The sequence below is a fragment of the Felis catus genome, chromosome B2, assembly GCF_018350175.1.
Source record: "Felis catus isolate Fca126 chromosome B2, F.catus_Fca126_mat1.0, whole genome shotgun sequence".
NCBI classification, from domain to species: Eukaryota; Metazoa; Chordata; class Mammalia; order Carnivora; family Felidae; genus Felis; species Felis catus.
Window position 1 is genome coordinate 12,261,511 of NC_058372.1, and position 6,738 is coordinate 12,268,248.

Genomic DNA, 6,738 nt, shown 5'->3' on the forward strand with positions numbered 1-6,738 from the left:
TCCTTTGCAAATTTTGCAAATGAAGGTCTCCCACCTCCCTTAAAAATGTGGTATCGACGCCTCGGTGCTTTAGCTGAAACGTTTGATTCTTTTACATTATACCTGCCTTGCAATGTTGCAATGGCCAATCCCTCATCCCATTTTTGGTCTGCATTCACTGGGTCACTGTGACAAGTAGCCTTGTCCTCCCCCTGGTTTCCTTACCTAAGAGAAAGTTCATATGAATTTTCGTATGACATTATTTGCATAATCTGGAAACGGGGCCTCGTCTGAGCTTCTTGGAGCTGCCATGATAAAATACCACCGACAGGGTGTTGGAAGCAACAGCACTTATATGTCACAGTCCCGGAGACCACAGTCTGAAATTAAAGCGTTAACAAGGCCACATCCCTCCCAAGGCTCTGAGATAGAATCTGCTCTAAGTCTCTTAGCTTTTGGTGGTTACTGGCAATCTTTGGCTTTGGCTGCACTGCCTCAATCTCTGCCTCTGTCTTCACATGAGGATTCCCCTATATGTCTGTGTCTCTGCGTGGCCTTCTTCTCTTTTTTTTTTTTTTCAGAGAGAGACAGAGAGAGGATCCCAAGTAGACTCCACATTCAGCTCAGAGCCTGACATGGGACTCAAACCCATGACCTTGCGATTATGACCTTAGCTGGAATCAGGAGTCGCATGCTCAACGTACTGGGCCACCCAGGTGCCCCCCTCTGCATGGCCTTCTTATAAAGACATCAGTCATTGGATTTAGGGCCCATTTTAACCCACTATGACATCATCGTAACTTGATTACCTCTGCAAAGACCTTATTTCCAAATAAGGTCATAATCACAGGTTCCGGGTGGGCTTGGGTTTGGGGAAGGGGGGGGGTACACTCTACAGTCCAATACCGATACTGAAATATATTCTGTAGAAAGGTTCAAAATCAGTGCATATACCATGTGGCACGTTTCCCCGGTAATTTTTTTTGATGGAGGGATTACATTAATTTCCGAAAGGCCCATGGAAATAGTACCTCTGGGTTTCACCGCATAGCAAGAGTCATGTTCATAGAGGAATATGACAAAAGCAGCATTCGAACAGCTTAATAAGCACGGTTATGCATCGCATGGGAGAATCGACGCAAACCAATAGTAGCTACCCTCGAGATGGGCGAGCGGATGCTTTTTCCGCAGCTGCATCCGGAGTGGTACGACGTAGTATTTTTTTGATTTTTGCCACGTGACTTGCGAAACCAAAAGAGATTCAAAAAAGACAAATGACGTTGTAATTTTGAGGGGTTTGACTCTAACTACGCATGCCGAAGTTGTAGCAGCACTCGTAGTGATACGTCGTTCTAGATAATTATCCATTTCGAGGCCTCTGCAACATTTGAGGTATTTTTCCTGGGACCGCCTCCTCCCCAACCCCGTACCGGATTTCCCTTTTCCCAAAAGTTCAAGCGGTCGGTTGGAATTTCGTTCGAATGATGACGAAAGCAAGTAAAGGAGAACCTTCCCCTTGATATCCATCAAAGTTGGTTTTTCTCTTTTTAGCAGAAACTTCAAATACAATTTCTTCATGATTCGTCAACTGAAATCTATGCTGAGGAAAGGTGGACCTTTAGAAGGGTGCAATGAACGGTTAATGCATATGTATATTCTATTTCCTGCCCATTTGTTTTTTTTTTCTAGTCGTGAGTAACTTCTTCCCAGGACCTTTGAGTTTGGTTGGCCAAGAACGCCTTCTGGAAAATCGTGAACTTCTCCATCCTGGCTAACCTAATGAGATTGTGATGGACATTCGGAAATTGGGAGTGACTTCATCACATTGCAAGTATTTCTCAGAATGCTTTCAGACCTTTCTTATGACTACTTTTACCTGTATTTGATGTGCGACTTCTTCTCTGGACGTGGCGAACTCAGGTACCTGCTACCTTTGCAGGTGCAAACGGGGTCACTGGACACCTACCCATTCTTTCCGTGCCAACGATTTATGCCAAATTAAATCTTCCTTTGGGTAATTGTTTTCCTTATGTCTTACTGTGTTGCTGCATTTTTTTTGCAATTTGTATTGTATTTTCTTCTGTAAGACATTTGGATTCTTGTGGAAGTGTTGTGTATGTAAATAATGGAAACAACACCCACACCATTACTTAGCTACTGTGGGTGCTGCCACACTTTTTTCTTCCTGTTTTCTTCCTTTCTTTTTTAAATCGCCGTAAGAATAGCTCTTTGGAATAAAGATGATGCAACAGTCTTAAAGATATAGTCGGCGCTCTCTGGTATTAACTAACGGAGAGTAGCGTTTATTGAGAAACTGTCCTCTATAACTGATAGCCAGCACGACTGGTTCGAACTGCATGGCATTCTGAATCTGCGCTGGCTTAAAACACAGCGGCAGGTGGGTGGCTCACCGGGGTGGCTCAGTCGGTTGAGCATCTGACTTCGGCTCAGGTCACGATCTGGCGGTCCGTGAGTTCGAGCCCCGCGTCGGGCTCTGTGCTGACAGCTCGGAGCCGGGAGCCTGCTTCGGATTCTGTGTCTCCCCCTCTCTCTGCCCCTCCCCTGCTCATGCTCTGTCTCTCTCTGTCTCTCAATAATAAATAAACGTTGAAACACAGCAGCAGGTGTGACACACATTGTATAATGTTCCGCCATAAATTGAGCATGGCAGGAGGTATACAACTCTCAAAGTGAAATGGTTACATGGTAACCAGACAAATGATTGAGCTTCTATATGGGTTGGCCTGTTTCTATAAAATAAGTCAGGCAGCAAAGAAGATTTTTTTTCTCCGCTCTGGAGAAAGGACCGTAAGTGCAAGTTACACAAAAGCGCTGAGCACAGTTGTACTCAGTAGTCTTCTAGGACTTTCAGAATATCTGTTACCTAACAGGCTCCAAGGGCACTGTTTGAACTATCAAGGCGCACTTGGAAGCAGGTCCGTGGAGCCCTGGTCATAAATGCTAAGAGAGAGAAGGGACTGAAGCCTGCTTCCCTTGGTCTCTGCTGGCCTGCTTGGGTGCAGGACAGGCTGTGACCACATCGGCACAGACCATGGGAAGGAGGAAGAAGCCAGGATCCAGTGGGGGGACAGGGTCCAGAGCCTGTCTTCAGAAGCTGGCCCGTCCCCAGGAGGCAGCGAGGCAGGCCGGTGAGCGGCGGTCAAAGGGCACGACTAGCTCAGATCGGGCCAGGCTATTTGGATATCTGAGTGAGTCCTCTCTGCCAGCAGAACACAGTTCTGGAAGAAGTCCAGGTGACGATCCTCAAAATCAGGCACAGTTCCAGGTGATTGGTCCAGTCGCAGCAGGGCCCCCGCCAGAAACTGAGAAGAGAGTAGGAAATCACATCCTGCTTCTGAAGAGAAGGGGAAGAGAGCAAGGGTTTGGCAGAGCAGAGGAAGCAGGGGTCCAGGGCGAGCCTCCAACCGCTGCACAGAGCTAAAATGCCTAGCAGAGAAACTGAGGCCGACTCAGGTCACAAGGCTTTGGCCAAAATGATCAAAGAACTCTGAGACTCCCGAGTCGACACCAGGAACCAGATTCCCAGGTCTCTAGGCAACCAAAGCCATTCCGTCTATTAATAGGTCTCAGGCTGATGACACTGATCAGGACTGGCTCTGACTGCTTGGGGGCGACTAAGAGCTTCTGGAGTTTGAACGCGCAGAAGAATTACCTGGGATCTTGTTAAAATGCAAATTCTGATTGGATAGGTGCGATTGGGGCCAATAGTCTGAATTTCTAACGAGAGCCCAAGTGATGCTGCTGATTTGCTAGAGCAGCAAAACTGAGAGTCCAAACTTGCTGTGAATTCGCTTCCCTCCCCGCCACCGCTCCCATCCATGACACCTGTGAGAGCAACACGTCCCTCTTCCCCCACCCTCCTCATTGTCAAGTCTGACCATCTTCTTTTCCTGGCTTTCCTTTCCCCCCCCCCCCACCCCCCATCCTCCCAACTCCTTTGTCCTAGTGCATTTCTTTTTTTTTTTTATTTTTAAATTATTTATTGATTTATTTTAATGTTTTTATTTTTGAGAAAGAGAGAGACAGAATGAGAGCGAGGGAGGGGCAGAGAGAGAGGGAGACACAGAATCCTAAGCAGGCTCCAGGCTCTGAGCTGTCAGACGTGGGGCTCGAATGTACGAACCACGAGATCACGGCCCGAGCCAAAGTCCAACACTTAACTGACTGAGCCCCCCGGGCACCCTTGTCCTGCTGCATTTCTTCTGTCGAGACCACCAACGGAAAAAGAGCTTTTGTTCAGAAAATAGACCACGGTAACAAAAGCCAAAATCATCGTTCCCATTGTCAACACACAACTAAATGCTTGTATGTTTGAGAAACACAATCAGTCCAGATTAATGTCTTTTTCAGTCACCATTTCCTATAGAGAGTAAAGAGCATGTGACCTCTTCCTTTTCCCCCCTGATATCCTCAGGCAGTGAAGAAGTGTCTTCTGAGTGCTCACTTCAACAGCACATATACTAAAATTGGAATGATAGAGAGATTATCACGAACCCTGCGCAAAGATCACATGCAAATTCCTGAAGCGTGCCATATTTTTAAGAAGACATTAAAACAGACCCAAATGAAGGAGAACTGTACCATGTTTATGAAAGAAAGAAAGCGATGGAGTAAAAAAATTTTTAAAAATTTAATTCTACTCCAATTAATCCATAAAAATAATGCCAATCCAACAGAAATTTCAATTGACTTTTAATACAACCTAATTCTAAAATTTCAGTAACAAAGCAAATGGCCAAGAATAACTAGGAAAATTTTGGAGCTAAAGAATACAGTGTGGGAAAAAGGAGGAAAAAAAAAAAGACTAGGGTGTGGGAGGGGAGTTTCCACTCTACAAGAGCTTAGGACTTAATACGTAGTCAGTTATTAAAATGGCATAACTAGGGGCGCCTGGGTGGTGCAGTCGGTTAAGCGTCTGACTTCAGCCAGGTCACGATCTCGCGGTCCGCGAGTTCGAGCCCCGCGTCGGGCTCTGGGCTGACGGCTCAGAGCCTGGAGCCTGCTTCCGATTCTGTGTCTCCCTCTCTCTCTGTCCCTCCCCCGTTCATGCTCTGTCTCTCTCTGTCCCAAAAATAAATAAACGTTAAAAAAAAAAAATAAGCCAAAACAAACAAAAAGCCAAAAAACACCTAATGCTTTGAAAAAAGGGAAATATCTACTAAAAGGTTTTAAAAAATCAGAATGGCCTCACATATTTATTTTATATCCTTATTCCCTAAAAATAGATCTGTATATAGTCTCCACTGGATAGTTTCCACTTCCAGCAATAAGGGGTCACTATTTCCTGGCTTACACTGGAAACTAATCATATAATATAGGGCTGGTTATTTAAGCTCTCTCAGTGTTTCAACCTACCAAATGGTGAGAGTAATAGCTTCCCAGCTCACCTTGGAGGATTTGTTGTTAGAATCGTACAAGATAGGGGCGCCTGGGTGGCTCAGTGGGTTAAGCATCCCGCTTCGGCTCAGGTCATAATCTCCTGGTTCGTGGGTTTGAGCCCCAAGACAGGCTCTGTGCTGACAGCTCAAATCCTGAAGCCTGCTTCAGATTCTGTGTCTCCCTCACTCTCTGCTCCTTCCTTGCTCTCTTTCTGTCTCTCCCAAAAATAAATAAACATTAAAAAAAATTTTTTTTTAAGGAATTGTACAAGATAGTAAGTGAACGTGCTTAACCAAGTATCGAAACCTATACACATGCATACCGCTCTTTGGTCAGTATGTGAAACGGAGCAGTTACAGATTTTAGAACTTTGTACCGACCCATGTTAGCGTGGCTGGATTACTGAAGCCACTTGTGCTCAACAGGTAAAGAGAGCATGCCTCCTTTATATCACCGCTGCACTCCCCGTGGCCCATCTCCTTACACACTGTTTCCCATGTATTCAATGACTACACTTACTGAGCGCCCATAGGCACCAGGGCCAGAGTCACGACGGTGAAAGAGACACTGTCCTTGTGCTCATGAAGCTTACAGATGAGCAGAGGATTTGTGGACAAGAAAAGAGGAAATTTCAACCTAGGGCGACAAATGCTGGGACGTGGTGAGTCTAGAGTGCCGTGAGCTCTCCTGGGGCCACTACCCAGGTTCGGATGGTCACAGAATGGTTCTTTAGCCACGTAACAGGTAAAATAATGAAAAGGGTGAAGAATGGTGGAGGGGACTGGAGACGGGGGGGGGGGGGGGGGGGGGGCGGAGGGAAACACGTTCCAGGCACAGGGTAGAGCCCTTGGACTGCCCCCAGAGGGCAAGGAAAAGCAACAGAACTACTTTGGGCTTAAAACAAAACACATCCTAGATCATTTTGAAAATCTGCTTCCTAATGTTGCTTAGGCCAGGCTCAGCATGGGCTCAGCATGACATGTTTTGTGGTAAGTTGTAGGATGACCCCTCCTCTGCCTCAAGCCTCCAGACCACTCCCCTGCTGGCCTTTAACCCCCACCCCCCCTCCACTGCCTGGCCTTTCCTTTTGAAAAGATAGCACTCTGAAGAGGTGGAAAGAGGCTTTTCTCTTTTGAAGCAGCAGCATTATTAACAGAGAAGGAAAAGTCTCCCATGAGCTACAGCAAAATCCTGCAGATTGGTTTATGAATCAATGTAGCTTAGGCTAAAGCAACCTAATTTCCTGAAAGCCACTCCGTGGCTTTAGGCTTCCAAAGGGGCATAAAGCTTGTATGATATTTACTCTTAGTTAAAATTAAGTGGAAATGGCCAAAAACAAAACAAAACAAAACAAAAAGA

General features: G+C 46.0%; 1 non-coding gene across 1 annotated transcript; it reads left to right on the plus strand.

Moving 5' to 3' along the window:
• The first annotated feature begins 4,436 nt into the window (after window positions 1-4,436).
• Window positions 4,437-4,540, plus strand: LOC111560666. Its single transcript, XR_002742665.2, has one exon. It is a non-coding gene; the product is annotated as a U6 spliceosomal RNA (small nuclear RNA).
• Window positions 4,541-6,738: the final 2,198 nt, after the last annotated feature.